This window comes from Lissotriton helveticus, chromosome 8 (genome assembly GCF_964261635.1).
Source record: "Lissotriton helveticus chromosome 8, aLisHel1.1, whole genome shotgun sequence".
NCBI classification, from domain to species: Eukaryota; Metazoa; Chordata; class Amphibia; order Caudata; family Salamandridae; genus Lissotriton; species Lissotriton helveticus.
Window position 1 is genome coordinate 523,719,860 of NC_136069.1, and position 20,561 is coordinate 523,740,420.

Below are 20,561 nucleotides of genomic sequence, written 5' to 3' on the forward strand. Positions count from 1 at the left end.
TTTCATAGGGCAGGAGTTTATTGAGATAATAAGGTTTATTTTATAGGATACCTTGTTGATACCAAGTTTTTTCCACTTTGTCGCAGTGGACGATGCGGCATGTTAAGAAAGTGATACAGAGTATGGGCAGAATCAGGTTTCAGTAAGTGTAATAGCATCAAAGTCACATTTTTTGGATGAGGGCAAATATGGAAATCACATTAGACTGTAGCAATTACAGTTCAAGAAGGTTTCTTTAATGTTACGTGTAAGGAAATGGGACATGAAGTTGAGAGGACACGATTTTCTGTTTGGATGTGGTGCCCGTATAAACCTCTTATGTGTGACAACTGAGATATAATAGGCTGTGACATGGAGCCTACCTCAATGAAGATACCCAATGGATTTTCCATCAGGAAAACAGAGATCAATATCCCATTCCATCTTATACAATTAGCACCTCCTTCAACTTCAGTGTTATAGGAAAAACAACAAGCTTTCTTGATTAAATCATATCTTGAGCAGGAAGTGGAAGTGCTAACACATTGTTAGAAATGGGTTTTGTGGTTGGCTAGTGCATGCACCTAAGCCAGGCAGAATCCACCACCCTAATCAGGATAAGGGGATAACATATCTACAATAACCCCTGCTCAACCCCTTGGTACATTGGCACGAGCAGTCAGGCTTATCTCAGAGGCAGTGTGGAAAGCATTTGCACATAACCAGTATTAATACAGTAAAAAAAACTACAAAAGGACACCACACTGGTTTTAGAAAAGAACCCAATATTTATGTGTAATACAAGACCAAAACTATGAAAGTCCAACATACATGAATCCACAACACAAATAAAGCAAAAATAGACTTTATATACAGTTCTTTGTAGCCGACAGCTCCATCTGTACTCGACTTGGAGAGTCGGTGGCATGTCGGCGCCTCTCTCAAAGCGGAAAAAGCGCTGAGAGGTTCGTCACTGGGAGAAAGAGTAACCAGTGCAATCCACTTTGAAATATTAACGCCACCACACCAGAAACCCTTTGCGGTTTGGAAGTATCACTGCATAAAAAAACAGTTCACACACAGGATATAGCCTTAAGAAGGTAGCAAGACGACCTCCCGTTAGCGACGAAACACGTGTTGACTGTAAAGCAACTATCTGCGAAGAATTGCACATAATAAAGTGACCAACAAGGAAGAAGGAAGACTAATTTATTTGTGCGGAATTTATGTTTGAACTTGTGAAAACACGTTACATACTTATGTTAAGTTAATAGTGAGATGTGTGCTAAGGAGTGTTGTTTGTTCAGGAAGGCGTATGCTCATCTTGAGGAGTGGGGTGGTTCTCCTCACCTTATAGCACCGTCTAATACAGGGTTCTTGAAAATTACTTGAGAGATAATTCTATGTGGCGCCGTTAACCTAAATCGAATTCCACTATCTTGCTGTATCTAGCTCCGTCCGGGGCTATCACGGCGCCGTGAGCAGACATATCCAAAAGTTCTGGCCGACCACGGCATCGTGGGCCAGCTATGGTGTCAGGGAGACCTGTAAAACAGTACCTTGGAGATTCAGGTTGGTGGATCTTGCAGTGAGCTCTGGAGGAGTGATGTTGGCAGGCGTTGGTTTCGGAGTCGGTGCAGGAGTCGTCAGGCACTTGCGTTGCAGGTCAAACTCCACTGAGTTTGAAGTCAGGATTGCCTGCGTCGGCAGGTGTTGTGGCACCGGTGTGAAGTGGAGGGATGTGAGGTGCCCTCTGGTCGCGGTGCAGGTAGTGGCTCGGTGACAGTTGTCCAGTGGCGTTGGTGAGACCAGGGCTGCAGTGTGAAGCAGGACGGTGCTCGTTGCATTGCTGCAAGCAGTGGCGTCATCATTGCTGAAGCGTTGTTGGGAGACCCAACGTGGTGGTGCGAGACTAGGCAATGCAGTGTGCAGGCCAACAGATCGCAGTGCAGGCAGCGGCATTGGTTGACAATCTGCAGTTGATGGTGCTGGCGATGCTGGGCCAAGACTGTGGGGTGGGGTGGTGCATCGAGTAACCTACGAGCGGTGCGCCCAAACCACGGTGCAGGCAGCGGCATCAATATCAGCTTGGAGCTGCGGCATTGGTAAGACCGGGGCTGCGGTGCAAAGCAGGATGGTGCTATGTGTTCTCCACGAGCGGTGTCCACGGTTCACGGTGCATGCAGTGGTGTTGGTGATTGCGTAGCAGCATTATCAGGGATACCAAGGCTGTGGTGTGAAGCAAGGTTGTGTGGAGTGTGGTGCCCACAGGTCACGGTGAAGGCAAGGGGTCGGTGGTGTCGTCGTCGAGACCAGGGTTGCAGTGTGAAATGCGGCGGTGCCCTCTGTGTACCTTCAGGTCATGGAGCCGGCGGCGGTGTAGTTGATGGTATCGGGTTATCTTTTTCCTCTGTGGCTGCTACAACATCCAGTTCCAGAAGCAGGTACCCAGAAGAAGTTGAAGTCTTTGATTTCCCTAAGACTTCCAACAGGAGGCAAGCTCTACATCAATCCCTTGGAGATACTTAGAATGCAGATAGGACAGTCCAGTCCTTTCCCTGCCCAACACAGAAGCCGCAACTGCAGGCCAACCCTGCAAAGGACACACCAAAGTAATAGTCTCTCCTCGCTGCTCTTCCAGCTCTTCTTCCTTGCAGGTTCTTTAGTCCAGCAGTAATATAAAGTTCCGGGGTCATGGCCCCAATATTTATACCACATTTCCCTTTGAAACTGATAGAAACAAAGTTCTTTTGGAACACATAAACCTGTTCAGCCTGGCTCAGGCCAGGTTCGCCACAGGAGGTGGAGACAGCTTTGTGTGAGGCAGCCACAGTCCACTCAGGTACAAACGACAACTCCCCCTACTACTCCAAATGCAGCCAGGTTGATTCGCCTGGCTATGAGTCACCCATGCAAGGCAGGACACACCTCAACCCACCCCTTGTGTCTGTCTACTGTGAATGCACATCCCCTGCTCCTGTCACTCTATACCCAGACAGGAAATACACAAAAGACAAGACACACAGGATGTTTAAGCAAGAAAATGCCCACTTTCTAAAAGTGCAAAAGAATTCCAAACTGGGTGGTGAGCAAAAGAATTATGTATTAAACCCAGATCCTTGTGACTGGGGAAGAATGTTTGCTCACTACACCACTGGATTCAAGCTAGCCTGGCTGATGAAGGGTGATGCCCTGAAACCGGTCCCAGGATGCTTGTTTCCGGTCCAGGAAGGACCCAGCTTCACAGATCGAGCAGGACTGTTCCCATAAGGAACAGGGTCAAGACTGATTTGCATATGGCTTGGTCCAAGGTAGGGTGGTGTGGTGAGCAAAGGAATGATGGATTGAACCCAGATCCCTGTGACTCGGGTAAATGTTTGCATTGTCCAGTAGTCCGTCCAATAATTGTTTCTTTTACACACTTTACAAAAGTGGCATTTTAAAACACACAATATAAAAATCATCTTTACTAAAAGATACATCTTTAAATTTTGAGTTCAGGAAGCCTAAACTCCATTTCTTTATCTTGTCCCCATGGAAAGTTAAGCTTGTAAGATGTTACAAAGCAACTCCCCTGTTAACCTATCGGACAGATAGCCTTGCAATACTGAATTGCCCAGTATTTCACTATCAGTACATGTAACACACACCAGTACATATCCTACCTTTCACATACTCTGCACTCTACCTATTGGGGTATCTTGGGCCTACCTGAAAGGTGTCTTACATGTAAGAAAAGAGAAGGTTAGTGACTGGCAAGTGGGTGCAATCAGCAGGGCGACTTAACAGTAACAACAGCACGCAGACACTGCAGTGGCAGTTCTGAGAACCCTTTTGAAAGGCTGCTGATGTGGGTGTCACAATGAGTGCTGCAGGTCCACTACTAGCATTTGATGTACAGGCCCTGGGCACACATGTGCACATTACTAGGGACTTAGTAGTAAATCAAAGAAGCTAATCATGGAATCACCAATCCATACACAATTTGCATGGAGAGCATATGCACTTTAGCACTGAATAGCAATGGTAAAGTGCCCAGAGTCCTTAAACCAATGAAAATTAGGTCAAAAACAGGAGGCCAAAAAGCAAAATGTCTGGGGTAAACCCTCTGAAAAAACCAAGTCTACCACACATCAAGTGGAAACAGGGCATTTCTCTGACATTCAGTGTGGGACCCGAAGAAGGTGGACGTTGTGAAGGACCAAGTGACGAAAAAAGAGCTGAGGACGGTGCATGAATAGAGGAGAGTTAAGGAGCAGGAGACAGTAAAAAGAAAAGAGAGGGCAAGGACAGTCAAAGAAAAAGAGTTGATACTGGAAACCCAATGGAGGAAGAGACCAGTGAAGGGGAACAATTAAAAAAGGAAGAAGAAGGTAAGTAAGAGAAATAGCATGAAGGAAAGACAAGACAAGAAACCAACAGAGGGTGAGGACCACAAACAAGGAAGAAAATCTGCACCACACTCAAAGCCTCTACAAGCTGCCACATCCAATAGTTGTTGTAAGGCAGACTGTGAGGTTGTGGCCTAAGGCAAGTGCGGCCAAACTGGTAGCAAAACAACACACCATTAAGCACTAAATACAACATTTGGTATTGTCTTGGGATAACACTAAAATAGATTTTTATTTTTTCACCTTTAAGGTCACCTAGGCCCATGTGAAAAGGGGTGCAGAACCATTCTTTTTATTTTTGAAGATACAACTCCTGCAACATAAGCATCAGATCCTAGTGTATTGAAAGGAGAAATTCATTGAGTTTGTTTAGTAGTCATTATCACCGTTTGTCATATGAGAGTCAAGTGACTTAATATTTGCATCGATGTAAAAGGTGCACACATTCAGTAAAAAAATAAAAGCTGAGCAAATCTCTTTCATTTCCAACATGTTTTTAATAAATTTTAATTGTTTAATATTATCGCTCAATATCTTTAATTTATTTTCAATATATCGCTGCAGCTTCAGTCACCATTTGTATAACTCCACCCAATGCTTTTTGATAAATATACGATCTTCAGGTATAGATATAAAAAAAGGCTGCAAATACCTGTTCATATTTAGTCCTAAAAATGGAATGAACTAAAACTTTTACCCCTGTCACTCAATCCATTAATCTGCTCTTCCAATGAAATCTCACAAACTATTGTTAGTATCTGAAAGCAAAAAAGAACGACAATCCGGACCCTTGTTTTTTAATGGACCCTTTTTTCACCATGGCGCACATTTAGGCAGATGCAGTGGGCACACAGAGGGACAGTGCACACTATAAGAATCAATGCCCTGCCCCCAGGGCACATTCAGTGAAATACAAAACAGATGCTTAACAAGCTGCTCTGTTTTTCACAGTGCAGGCAGAAGACATCTGCACCTTACAGAAGGTGCAGAGATGCCACTCCAGGAGGTATCAGTGAGTGACTGCACATGCCTTCAGGGGGATTGTCTGTGGGGTCTATGAGAACCCCACTACCCCTTGCAGTGGGATGCTGGTGTTGGGGGAAGCACTGACAGTGAACCACCACAAGAGAATGAGGCTGTTTCTGTGATACTATAGTGGCCTGAGGGTGCAAAGAACAGTTGCACATGCCAGTTGCACCCCTTGCACTGTATGTAATAAAGATCTCAGTGTCTCATTCACATAGAATACGCCAGGTCTACCTTATTTACCGTCTCATGCACGGAAACCGGTCTACTCTGTGCATGAGGAAAAAGAGAGGTACTTGGATGAATTATTAAAAAATATATATTAATAGGAACGGTTGTTACACTTAAAAATGCATTTTTGCAATATCACCAAAAAGGAAGATTTTTTTTCATGTATGCAATGAAATAATCGTCATTAATTAATGTAATTACTACTAAGACCTTGCGAGCATTTGAAATGATTGAAGAGGAAAAGGTACTGAAATCACTCCTACAAAACTACTTTTTAATAAAATGAAAAAACAAAGAGAAGTATTAGATCGTTTATAATGAGATATGTGACCTGGACAACTACACAGCAAGAAAATCAACTAAGATTAACTTGTCAAGCTAAAAAAGGAACTTTTCCATGCTTACACTTTATGAACTGCTCTTAGATTTTAAGGGAAAATACACTCCTGCAGCTCGTCAGTGGAAAGGAGATAACACTGAGCAATTTGGGAACCTGAAAAAGTATGAAATGTATTTATTTCATAATATGTCTGTTCAGGAAATGTTATGCAGTTTGATTGCGAAAACAGTGAACTATATGTAAAATGAACAGCGTTCGAATATTCATCTAAAGAATTTGATATCTCCTGTTGCTAGACACTTCAAAGAGGCTCAGCTTGATTTGAATCAGAGTCACTGTGTGATCTTGCAAATTGTACAACCACCATTAAACGGTGGAAATCATCAGCAATTGATTGCACAAGCTTATGCTCGTGGGTAGAAGAACTAGCATCGATGAGTTCTGGGGATCCTAATGAAAAACACAGTCTTAAGAGATGTATTTGTTTATTTATGTAAGGCATCATGTCTTAATTACTGGATATGTTTTGCATATATTTACAATACGCCTGTTAGTATTTAGATTGACATGTCTCAAGAATTTAATTTTGGAACCTGAATGTTACTTTATAACATTAACAGAGTTTTGATTTTTTTTTAACAGATGCTTAGAAATAGTGATTTTGAGTTATGATTTTCGAAGAAAGTAAATAAAGACAGCAGATATTGCAATTGTAATACCACTGTGTTTTACAAATGAATGTAAAGTTATTTTGAATACAAACGAAACAGTGTCAAAAGGCATCCATCCATAAGATAGTAATCAAAGTAGCAGCAGGAAGACGCCAGATCAGAATGTTTTTTTCTTTGAGACACCATTGAGGAGCTAGGGGGCATATTATCAAGACAAGCGATAAAATTATCGCTGTTTTAGCAGCAGAAAACTGCTGCTAATACGGAGATAATGGGCTTGATAATATGCTCTATAGAATTCCAATTGTAGCCCATGTAGTAGCCTTGTGTAGCCTTCACATTTAACATGGGCTTCAATTGGAATTCCATAGAGCATATTATCAAGCACATTATCGCAGTTTTAGCAGCAGTTTTCTGCCGCTAAAACAGCGATAATTGTATCGCCTGTCTTGATAATATGCCCCCTGGTTTCCATATCGAAAGCAGGTTAGTAGATTGAGGGGCATATTATCAAGGACCGGTGTTAAAATTATCCCTGTTTTATCGGCAGGAAACTGCAGATAAAACGGCGATAATGGGCTTGATAATAAGCCCTTGCTAATTCCCATTGAAGCCCATGTTAACATCAGATAATTTTAACACTGGTCCTTGATAATATGCCCCTGAGTGATCCGGATAAATCTATGAGATTATTACACTTTTAACCACTGCCTCTCTAGTCCTATTCTGAAAGAAGACTCAAAGAAATGGAGTCTAGAACATCATCTGCTTATATGACTGTAGACTTTCTTGAAGATTTTGCTATACTATTTGGGGTACCAACTACTTTTATGGTGCTTTCCCTTCTGATAGAGTTTGGTGTATATGTGTGTAAGGGTTGCAGGTGGAGGACTTAAAATGCGTGCCTGGGGTTGATGGCGACTCGGCTGCACATAAACACAGCTGGGACATATGTAAAAAGAGGCTCTTTGGATCAAGGCAGATGATTAAAGTATTTTCACTGACAATCCTAAAAGAGAGACATAGAGTTCAGCAAGGAGATAAAGGGTGGCATATGGGAGAATAAATAAGGGGCAAGAGTGAGGGAGAAGGGACTATGGGGAGTATGGCAGGACCGAAACTGAAAGCTGGGCGATAGGGGAGGGAGAGAGAGGTCATACTATATTTTGTCCTATTAGATGTCCCATTAGAGAGACTTGAGTGGAGTTAGGGGCGTTATTTAGCGAGGGTCTAAAGAAGTATTGTGTTTGCTGATAAAAACGATTTGCAGACGGTGCTAAATGTTCCCTTCTCTGGCTGATTAGCCAATTCGATAAATGCTATAGTGTTAAAAATGGCACACTACGAAATTTTAAGACTGGTGAAGGATAATAAAAATGGTAAACATTTAGGAGGTGTGAAACTAACCTTAAGAACTAGTGAAACTTATTTTAACAGTAGCAACTGTTTCTTGAGAGACTTTGTGGAAATTAAGGGACTTTGGGCCATATGTAGGTAAATTGCCAATACCGAATCCTTAATACCGATTCATACCGAATCGGTATTAAGAATGAGGTAAACGTGATGTAGGTAAAAATTCGTTAAACATTACCGATTCGTTGCAAATCGGTATTAAATACCGATTGTGAACTGATCGGTAATAAAAATACATACCGAAAGGCTATTACCGAATCGGTGTTACCGAATCCACACCCAAAATCGGAATTACCGATTCGGTAATTCAAAAAATAGCGTTTTGGTGAATCAGCCAATCCTGATACACCCATTTACTTCCCAAACAGGAAGTTGCCACACCCAGCCGGGTGCACAGGGCCTGGAGCTCACTGTGAGGCAGGCAGGCAGGCAGGAGAGCTGAGGAGCCAGCAGCAACACAGCCAAGAAAATAAAAAGAAAAACCACTGAACAAGCATTGAAATGGCAAGCCAGGACAAGGAGAAGGAGGCAGGTGAAAGAAAAAGAAAACTCAAGTTCAGCGACAAGGAGCTTGAGATCCTGATCGAGGATGTCACCCAAGAGTACCACAAGCTGTTTGGAGCCCAGTCCCAACAAGTGCCAGACGCACAGAAGAGGCAAATATGGAGTGGCATTCGGGACAAGATCAATGCCATAGGTGTGACCCTGCGCACCATAGAGGACATCAGAAAGAGGTGGTACGACCTCAGAAAAACAGCAAAACAGAGGATGGCAGAGAGACATAGGCTGGCAGGGAAAACTGGAGGAGGAAAAAATCGAGCCCCAGTACCAACACCACTGGAACAGATGGTAGAGTCCACCATCCAGCGGGAGAGTGTGAGTGGCATAGGAGACGCAGACAGCTCCGCCAGAGCAGCTAGAAAACAAGGTAAGAAGCATGCCCAGCATGCTGCCCTACCCCCTCCCCAACCCCAAACCCCTTAGTGGTAAATGTGCTCCCACTCCACACCATGTCTTACTGCTTACCTGCAATGCATTCTGGGTGATGTAGTCAGTGTGAAATCATGATCAGGACTGTCAGGGCAGCTAACACAATAGCATGGTAATAGAATTGGATAGGTCAGGATAACCACTGTGCACTGTTGGCATGTACTTTAATGCAATGGCATTGCAGACAGAGCATTGAGAATATTTACATTTGTGTCATTTCAGGCGAGTCATCTCGCAGTGCAGCTGAGGGCAGCAGAGGCAGGTCAGCCAGGCCAGAGGGGAGTGAACAGGATGAAGACAGCATGCCTGCAGGGAACACCAGCTCTGCGCCATCGCAGCCAGCCAATCCTCCACCACAGCCATCACCACAGCGCCAGGGAGGTCCGCAATCCCCTCTCACTCAGTCACCACTGCGACGTTCACCAACACCACCACCACCACCACCACCACCACCACCACCACCACCACCACTACCACAGTCAGGCAGGAGGCATGCCGTGAACACCCTCCAGCAGATGGAGGCGTCGGAGGAGGAGGGCAGCCAGCGCGCACAAAGTCCTATCGTAGAGAGATCCAACAGGGAGCGGGCTGGTTCTGCATCCGAGGGTGCGAACATCTCATCACGACGCGGCAGGGCAAGGCCAGACAGTCCAGTGGCATTTGAGCAGGGTGACAGTGTGTTTGCTGGACTGGAAGGCAACATGCTGAAGGTCCAGCGCCTGCAATGGAGGGAGATGAAGTCATTACACAGGGAGGTGGCAAACATTAACAGACATATGCACAAGATGGAGAAGGGTATCAGTGCCATGGGGGAGAATATGTCTGCAGGGATGGAGAGGGTAGCAACCTCGGTGGACAACCTCTGCAGCCAGCTGGAGCAGGACCGTGTTGGCATGCGCCGGGAGAGACAGAGACTCCAGGACTATACCAAGTCGGTGAACCGGCTGGCCACTACGACATCACTGATGTGTCGCCGGTCCATCGCCATGCAGGAGGAGATGGCGCATTGCTGCAGGGATGTGGCCAGGGGGATGGTGTCCATGACCTCAGTGCTAGAGCTCATGCAGAATGCTAAGGCCTCAAATATGGAAGGGGGGGGGGACAGTGAGGAGGCTACCAGCCGTGGTAGCATTACACCCTCACCCACCGAGTGCAGGAGGCGTAGTGGACGTAATGTCCCAGCACAGGAACGGTCCAACTCACAAGTCTGTGTCGATGGGGAACATGCACGTGCAGCACGGGGACGCAAGAAGTGAAGGACACTGGCTGTCCACATGCATGTGATGGGTGATGTAACCCATGTCCAATTGGACAATGCTCACAATGCTGGAGGTGTGCCAAATAAACACCTCTACATGTAATTTGAAATGGCTCAGTGTCGTTACTCACTCAGAAATAGTGTGATGTAATCTCTGCCCGTCTATGTCTCCCATCATGTTCAATAGCAGCACCAGCCGCGCTGGGCTCTGGCTGAGGGTTGTCCTCGTCCTCGTCCTCTGACTCAGTTAGTTCCACTGCTGTTCCTTTTTTAGTGGCCAGATTGTGTAGCATTGCACACGTAGCAATGATCTTGCAACATTTGATGGGGCTGTACAGACGCGCACCTCCTGTTTTGTGGAGGCAACGGAATCTGCTTTTGAGCAAACCAAAAGTGCGCTCCACCACGTTGCGTGTGCTCCTATGTGCCACATTGTATCTCCTCTCCCTTCGGGTGGTTGGGTTCAGATATGGTGTGAGGATATACGGCCGGAGGGCATATGCGCTGTCACCTATGATGAGAAGTAAGTGGCATTGATTGGTGTGACCAACAGCTTGTGCCAGGGTGTACATCAGGGTGTGTGACATTTACTTACCAAGTATGTATCCGTCGGCAAATTCACCAGCAAGCAGACGTGTATGTATGCCACTGTTCCTGAAGATGTAAGCATCGTGGGTACTCCCGGGGTATTTTGCCACGATGTCTGTTATTATGTGTTTGGCATTGCAGATCACCTGCACATTGATTGAGTGGGTGGATTTGCGGTTCCTGTAAATGTATTCACTTGCTGCAGGTGGGCAGATGGGAATGTGGGTCCCATCAATGCAGCCGATCACGTGGGGGAAGTGGGCAAGTTGATAGAACTCCAGCTTGGTTCTCTGCAGCTCCGCCTGCGTACTGGGGAAGGATATGTAATGTTCCATTCTGTCCATCATGGCGTCTAGGAAGGTGTTGAAGAACCGGGATAGGCAGCTCTGTGATACTCCACCCACTGCTGCTATCACACCCTGGAAACTTCCTGATGCAAGGAGGTGCAGGCAGCAGAGTACCTGGACATGGGTGGGGATTGCGTGGGCCCTTGGCGTCTGATGCTCCAGATAGGGTCTTAGGTCCCGTATTAGCTCCAGGATGGTTTGTGGGTGCAATCTGTATCTCTCGTGTATTTCTGCGTCTGTCAACTGGAACAGAGTAATGCGTACTCTGTACACCTGCTCCTCACGTCTCCAGATCCTCATTCCTGCTGCTCTCAGGCGTAGCCGCCTTGCTATGAGATAGAGGCCTGCCATTGTGTTCACACTGATGCATTTTGGGTCTGTTTATATAGACTCCTCCTGATTACCACATGCTCCTGAAACGTGGTAATTAACGATTCGTTATTACCGATTTTGGCCAAAATCGGTATTACCGGGGTTTGCTACATAGCATATTTGGGGTTTTTACCGATTTGTTTATACCGATTCGGTATTCATTGTTTCGGTAATTCCAAGTCGGTAACTTATGGTTTTTACCGATTCGTTATTATCGAATCTATTCGGTATTACCTACATCTCACATGGCTAAATTTTTGTCGGTAACACCGAAAATGACCCTTTTTCTATGTTACCGATCGGTATTTGGCCACCTACATATGGCCCTTTGTGTCATATTATCAAGAACAGTGTTAAGAATCATCGCTGCTTTAGCGGCAGAAAACTGCCCCTAAAGCGGCGATAATGGGATTGATAATATGCCCTTGAGAATTCCAATAGAAGTCCATGTTCTGGTGTGAGCATGGGCTTCTATTGGAATTCTCCAGGGCATATTATCAAGCCCATTATCGCTGCTTTAGCGACAGTTTTCTTCCACTAAAACTGCGATAATTTTAACTCCGTTCTTGATAATATGCCCCTTTAGTTTTAAAAAACGGACCGTTATATCAATTAGGATAGGAGAAGCTGGATATTATGCTGCTCTTCTGCAGGGCGGGGTGTAAAGGATTAACCCCTTAGCTGCGGGGTGCTTTCCCCCGCTGTGCGGGGGGAGGGGAGCCGCGCGCGGCGCCGCTGTGCTGGTGACGAGCTCAGCTCGTCATGAGGCACAGCGGAGTTGCCCTCATGACGAGCTGAGCTCGTCACAGCCACACACTTTTTGGAACGTTCAGCACAGCGGGGAAATTATCCCCGCGTGCGAACGTTCCAAGGGCTGTGACAAACTCAGCTCGTCATGAGGGCAGCTCAACCGTCCCTCATGACGAGCTCAGCTCGTCAATAGCACACAAGGGGTTAAAGGATTACCACATTTTGGGGCATATTATCAAAAACTGCGATAAAATTATCGCTGTTTTAGCGACAGGAACCTGCCGCTAAAACGGCGATAATGGGCTTGATAATATGGCCTTGTGAATTCCCATAGCAGCCCAGGTGAACACCAGAACCTGGGCTGCTATGGGAATTCACAAGGACATATTATCAAGCCCATTATCGCCGTTTTAGCGGCAGTTTCCTGCCGCTAAAACGGCAAAAATGTTATCGCAGTTCTTGATAACATGCCCCTTCGTTTCTCATAATCGGAAAATCCACAAAGTTTTAGATATTTTTCATAAATGTTGGTGAAGATGGTATTTCGCTCGCCTTTAACATTGTGTACAGTCTTTCACATGTCTTTTAACCCTGATATATTCAGTGTCGCTTTTTGTGGGTATTTTGAATGACACCAAAGCCAGGTTCTGGGAGTTTCACGCGGCGTTATTCACTCGAAGCGGCCTGCACGTCTCCTTTACTGACACGTACCCTTTCTCGCCCAGTTTTTTTTAGCAATATCTCTTTGTGCAGCGAAATGCTACCAGTCTGAACAATAGCTGTCAGACCCTTTTGCGCTTCAGACAGAAGTAGCTGCCAACAATATTTAAATTAGCATTCTAGAGTCAGTGAACAATGCAATATGTCGTGTTCTCGCCGTTTTAGATATCACTGTCCGGCAATAAACTGGGACAGGCGACAGCAGTTCCTGGTAATATAGGACCTGGGCACTGCACTGCCTTAAATTATTGACGATGGATCTGGGTCAGATGAGTAGAGGTGAGCCACCCTAACAGAGCCGGTAACAAAATGCAATGCTGTAATACCTATAAAATCTGGAAAAAAACCTCTTTGCGTCTTTTATTGTCATGTTATGACAGGTTCTGACTGTTTTATAAGCTATTAAAAGTGTCCTTTCCTCTGAATCTGTCTAAGTGTTGCTGGTAATAGGCAGCAAAGTGGCAGTGCCGTAACCAGCAGCTGAGGAAGTTACATACGAAGCAATTTTCTCCCTCACCCCTTATTAGAACTGTCTCAGCCCATCAGAGCTTTCTGAAGGGCACGTCTTCTGCAGTGGGTTAGGGGGATGAGGCAAGCTTGCATTTGTGCTGGAAAGCCCCATCTTTTAACTGCAATAATATATTCCTTTTTCTCCTGAGGAAAACACACAACTAAAGCAACAGTGTGTGACTGTAACACTTTAAAAAATATAACATTCTTTGCAAAACACACTCTCAATAAACATATTTTCAAAAGAAATCTTGTGCATAGTTTTATAAAGAAGTGTATCGTCATTCGAGAAGTCACTTGTGAACAACAAATGGCATTCTAAGCACTGGTGAGAACTGGCGTAAAAGAGCACAGCCCTCATTTATGAGAAGTGGCGCATCGGTGCATGAAAGCAGCAATGCAACACTTCTCAGTGCGCCCTTCTTGCGACACCTAGGATGCCTCATATTTACTGTATGGTGCATTATGTCACAAGAAGTTACAGATACATCAGTATTACTGAGGTATCTGTTGGCGCAAAAGTGGCCCATTGCTGGAGTTGTGTCCAAAGCCCCATGTGAAATTGCCTGTGTCACCCTTATGCTTGGCAGGAGGTTTGGAGTCCTCGAAGTGGCGTAGTGGAATCTTATAGATTTTACTGCACCACTCCTATGACCCTTTCCTGTTGGGGAACACTCACCCTGCATACATTATGCCTGACTCAGGTATAACGTAGCACAGGGGTTTATGAAGTGACGCATCTGCCTAGATGCGTTACTTTGTAAATACAGCGCAACATGGTGCATTATTTACGTCGCCGTTGCGTCACTAAAAGTTATGCAAAGTGGCACAAAAGTGATGCTGGGACTTTTAAATAAGCCCCCATTTCTTTTAGGGGCCAAATCCTAAGTGGACCGGTAATCAATAGGGGCATTTTCGCTGCACAATAAGAGAAGACTGGGCTGCCATTGCTGCCTAGAAGCTGCAAAGTCCCACAGCATTTGTCACTAAAACGGTGCCAGCTTCTTTTGCACTGGCTATATGGAAACTTGACTAATATGTTTGTACCAATGAGGTGGTCTTTTCACAAGGTACGGTAAAATGATGCAGCAATATGACTCAAGGATTTAGCAACACTGCAGGGTTTAGCTCTTTCTCAGGACCAGTATTATCGTCTCATTTTGATTTATACTCATCAAAATGGGCAATAACTTAGTTATATTGCATGTTTTCCACTGCTCAAGAAACTCTATCACAGCTTTTCCCTGAAGAACAGTTTCTGTGTGTTAGCTCATTAAACGTGCCGGAAAAAGTTCTAGGGCACCAGTAATCATTCCAATTCGAACAGAGGATCCTGGGATGGGTTCGAAATTTGCAAACTGGACGAAACGTCCTTGGCTCTGGGAAAAAGTTGGGTTTAAAAAGAGAATTCTTCTCTGTCGACTCAGCCGGACACTCTTTGAGGAGCGCATCCATGTAGATATCTGTTTATAAAGATGGAAAGGTTGGAATAGCTGCTAGTCTGAGTCTGATCTGATCTGGAAGGATCTAGATTAAGCTTCACATTTCCAAAAGCCCTGATTATATTACAAAACATTATTAAACATTCGAGCTACTCAATCCCAAGCACCAATGTCTTACCTTGCTTACTATTCCTAAATATTAGGAATATGTAACCCTACTCAGTCAGCAACCACAATCATTGTCAGTGTGAGGCACAAGCAAACCCCAAATTAGCATGTGCTTCAACCTCCTGTAGCTTGGAACAGAGAAGTCAGCCTTAACTTGGAGGCAATGTGTAAAGTATTTATGCAGCACTTCAAACAGTAATAACGTGTAAACATAGCACAGGCAAGTCCAACTTCAACTTAGAAAAATAAAGTACATTTCAACAAGTAAAATGAGACCAAAAGGACAAAAAACACTCAGTAGAACTTCAAGAGATATCCAATTTTAAATGTTTAAGAGAAAATAGTGTTAAAAAGCACAAAGTGTCAACTGTGGATATCTGGTTGCACCCAACCAGGATAAAGTCACAAGCTCAGGCTGACCATGATAGAGCGAGGACAGGCAATAGGGCCCCAGTTAGGCCCGCTGAACAACAGTAACTTAAATCCTCTGTATCCTGATTTGCTGAGCTTTGCGAGGTCCCACGCCGAGGATTTGCCACACAGCCTAGGTGATATATATTCACTGAAAAAACCACAGGTTTCAGGGACGTTATAGTTAGTTGGATATTCCACTCGTACATAACCAGAGAAATTCGGCCATTATAGTTAGTTACGCTAACTATAACATCGCGCCCCTGCAATGCCCTGCTGATGACGTCACATATTACATCATTCATGACCTGGTCAGTGACATCACTGATGACATCTTAAATTACATCACTGATGACATCATCCACATGATAATCTGATGCACCTCCTCATACCCTAACATAACCTTTGATACATCCACTCTAAAATACAGACTACCATTTTCAAAACGATAGTCACACCAATAACAGATACTACATACCTGACTCGAGTGAAATGTCCAACTAACTATAACATCTTTGAAACCTATGTTTTTTTCAGTGAATGTCTAAGGTTTTTTAAATGCTAATTTCTAACTATAATGTTCCTGAAACCTATGTTTTTTTCAATGAATTTCACAGGTTTTTTAAATGCTAATTTATAACTATAATGTCCCTGAAACTTGTGTTTTTTTCAGTGAATTTCAAAGGTTTTTTAAATGCAAATTTCTAACTATGCCTACAGGGGTAGGACATGTGTAGAAAGAGGAAGAAAGGCACAGAAAGAAGCAAGAGAAATGCATAAAGAGGCAACAGAAGTCTGAAAAGACGCAGAAAGGTGCAGAAAGAGGCAAGAGGTGGGCAGAAAGAACCAACAGAGGAGCAGAAAGAGGCCTTGGTGCAAAGTCATCCTTAGCCCCCAAACTTTTGCTGACGGTTACTGGTGGTAACTGATTCTGACTAACCAAGCCTAGAGCTAGAGCTATGCTAAAAGACACTTAGAATACAGTGAAAACACCTACATACACTAGGGAACACTATGTGTTGGGGTACCCCTTTGATTAGCATGACCTCCTCTGTAAGACCCTAGTACAGAATAGGGCAGGGGGATTAAAACTACTTCTAAGTCAGAGGTGCAGAAAAATGCTTCTTTAAGTAGTAATCACGTTTGCAAAGTGGTGGAGAAAAGGTAATGGGCCTTCGACCAGTGCTCAGGAATTCCACAGCATAGGACTTAGAGGAGGTACCAAGCGGGCTTTTTGGCCCCCAAGGTCCCTCAGGAGTAAATTGGACGTCATCCCCCATCCCGTAGTCTGCCAGGAGGTGCGTTTGCAGAGTGGTGGAGAAAGGGGGGCATGTCCTCCTTAGACGTCTTAGAAATCCCAATGTGTGGGACCTACTGCAGGTAACAAGAGGGGTAGTTCGCCCAAAAGGACAACATTGGGGGCCAACTGCCCTTCCTATTACCTCCAGTAAGTCCCACACAGCAAGATTGCTAAATTCTCATTGCAGGACACGCCCCCTTTGCCCACCACTCTACAAACGCGCTCCCTGGTGCACTCTTGGATGGGGATTGAAGTCCCCTTTGCTGCTGGGGATCCTTTAGGGGCTAGCTAGCCTACGTCTTACCTCCAATAAGCCCCACACGGTGGGATTGCTGAGAAGTGGACAAGAGCCATGTCCCCATTCCCCACCACTCTGCAAACTCACCCCCTGGTGCATTCTAAGTTGGGGTATTAAGTCCCCTTCATTCCTGAGGGTTCCTGGGGGCCAACTAGTCCTCCAGTATGTGTCACACACCTGGATTGCTGAGAGTAGTCCGAGGCCATGCCCCCTTTTTACACCACTTTGCAAACGCAGATCCTGGCACACGGCTGCTTGGGGGATGAAGTACACTTGTGTCCTGAGGTCCTCAGGACACAAGAGGACCTCATCGCCCCGCCAGCAGTGCACCAAGAGGCATATTTGCTGAGTGGTGCAAAAAGGGGTGTGGCCCCAGACCACCTCTCGGCAAACAAGCTATGTGGTGCTTACCGAAGGTACCTGGTGGGCTAGTTGGCCCCCAGGGACCCTCAATATTCTTGGGGACTTAATTTCCCATCTTACAACGTGCCAGGGGATGTGTTTGCAGAGGGGTGCAGGGAGGGGGTGGGACCCACGGCGTGATGCCGGCTTTTTTTTTTTAGAAGGGGGGCTGTGTGGCCCGCTTCTTTTACTATTTTTAGGGTCCTGGGGACCCCATCCCCCAGGGCCTGACCCCTTTTTTTTTTATAAAGCAAAAGGCGGGAAGGGGGCTGCCTCCACCTGAGGCCAATTTCAGCCCCAGGAACCCAATCCCCCGGGGCATGGCCACTTTTTTAAATGTATTTTTGGCCACTATTGGCCCTGGGGACCCCATCACACTGGGTCGGGCAGCCATCTTAAAAAAAAAAAATACAATGAAGGGAGCCAAGTGGCCCTCCTCCTGGGCCACTTCTGGCCCCGGTGACTTCCTCCCCTGGGGCCGGCCCTTTGCGTTGGGGACCATGGGGGAACCTCAATGCCCCCACGGTCCCGCCAGCTCCCACCTCCTGCGGGAGCCGGCATTGCTTTTGAGCAAGGGGAGCAGCTGTAATGCATCTCCTAGCAGCTCCCATTGCTCAAAAGCAATCCTGCTTTGCTTTGTTGAAGCGAGATCAGAGCAGAGTTTGCTATGTCAGCCGTGCTCCCATCCTGATATAGCAAACAGCAATGCCCCTGGGACATTTCAGGAGCTGGCCCTGGGCAGTGGCAGTCCCCAGGGCTATCAAGGGCTCCGGGAGGGGGGCAGTGCGGTCCCCTTCCTTCATTTTCAAAGCCCCGGGGAGGTGGTGAACTCTGGGCCTGGGTGTCCATAATGGACCCCCTATGTAAATAATTAGGAGGTGGCGGTCTCCGGTGCAGCGTGGGGGGGGAGCAGGAGCCCCCCACGCATTTGTGTTCAATCCTTGGGGAGGTGGCAGTCCCCGGGGCTGTGGGAGAGCTGCGTGCCCCGCATATTATTTCAAAAACCCCGGGGAGGTGGCGATCCCTGGGCTGCGGGGGCCCACGAGGGCCCCGGGGCGGCTTACAGTATAAACATTGACCCGAGCACCTGGCCCACCTGGGGGCTAACAGATAACTAATCGCGGGGGCCCGTTTTGTTAAAATTCTTTTGGCTGGATTCGCGCACCCAGCACAATTTCAGCCATTAAAAAAAAAACATGCTTTTTTCGCACCAGGGGGTCCTGTGGGACCCCGTGCGCAGGTCTAGGGGGTAAGGGTGTTTCTACCCTGCCCCCTTTTCATGTTTTTTAACCTTTTTCCCACTGTTTTCTTGTGACTTCATGACATTTTCAAAACTAATGGTTCACTCAGGGCAGCTCCTGTCTTGAAAGATTCAGGGTGATTCGTCGAACGGGGGCCGAGAAAAAATGGAGGTCCCAAAATGCATTTTATCCATGTTAATTTCCATAGGAAACTTTAGACAAACCTACAGCCCGAACTGCTGAACAGAATTATACCAAATTAGCCAAAAGTGTAGGTCTAGGTTCAGAAAGTGTATAGTTTTTTTAAATGGTGTAAATTCGTTCATTATTTGATTGGTTCTGATGCTCCGTCCATCACCACCCCCTTTTGTATCGCTTTTGGACGCCATAAGTGTGGCAGAGTATGCTCAGACGTGAGACCCTTGCTCACTTTGCCACTGGATTCAAGCAAGCCGGCTGAAGACGGCTGGAATGCCAGAAACCGGTCCTCGGAAGCTTGTTTCCGGTCCAGGGAAGGCATGGCTTGGCAGTTCGGGCTGGACTGTTCCCACGAGGCACAGGGTCAGACTGATTTGCATATAGCCATGTCTGAACTGGGGTGGCAGAGTGGGCTAAAGAACGGTGATGGATCAAACCCTGATCTTTTGACTGGGTGTGAGTATTTGATTGGTTCTGATGCTCCGTCCATCACCACCCCCTTTTGTATCGAATCCGTTCAGTAGTTCCTGAGAAATAAAAAATAAAGAAATATCGATATCTAGCGGCCAGGGAGGATTCGCGATCCCTCCTGAGCACGAGCCTCATTTTGATTGGCTGTCAACTCTCCAAACCAAGAAGTGTTGGCAGCCATTGTTATTGTTTTTGTTAATGGCAGCTTATATAGCGCGTAACCACATGCAGGTCTCTTAGCGCATATAGAGAAAACTCAGATAGCCACAAGAGTCCCAGGCCCAGGCTGAATTATACTATAACCAGAGCTTCCCTGAACAAATTCGTCTTGAGGCCTTTCCTAAAGGAAAGGAGGACAGAGTTTTTCCGAAGGTTTTTCTGTAATTCATTCCAGATTCGGGGGATTTGAAGCGAGATTGCTGGGCCACCTTTTGATGCCACTTTGACTCTTGGAGGAGCCAACAGACCTGCCGTGTATGATTGTAATATGCGTTCTGGCACATAATTGACCAGACGTTCCTTAATGTAGCTTGAGGCCTGACCAAAAATGGCTTTGTAGGCAATGCAGAGGCCCTTAAACTTAGCTCTCTGTTTAACAGTGAGCCAATGCAGTCTGTGCAGCAGGGGGGCGGCATGAGCCCATCTAGGCAACCTAAAATCAGCCTGGCCACATCATTCATGATCACCTGCAGCTTGCTGATTAATTCCTCGTGGAGACCAATGTACATAGCATTCGCATAGTCCAATCTTCCGCAATTGTCACATTAGACCCAGGCAGGTGCCAACCACCGAGGACACTTGATTGGTCAGGGAAAGGTTGGCATCAATCTTGATGCCCAGACTTTTAACGACATGCGCTGGCCTTGGGGCAGTGTCAAGTTCCTGCAGCCAGAAGAGATCATTCCAGGGGTTCCCATTAACGGAGATCACAAGGATCTCGGTCTTGTCCTGGTTAACCTTTAATGAATTCGCTGTCATCTAGTTCACTGTGTATCTGAGGATGTTCTGCGCATTGGACTGAGCTTGCAATGAATTGTTAATTTG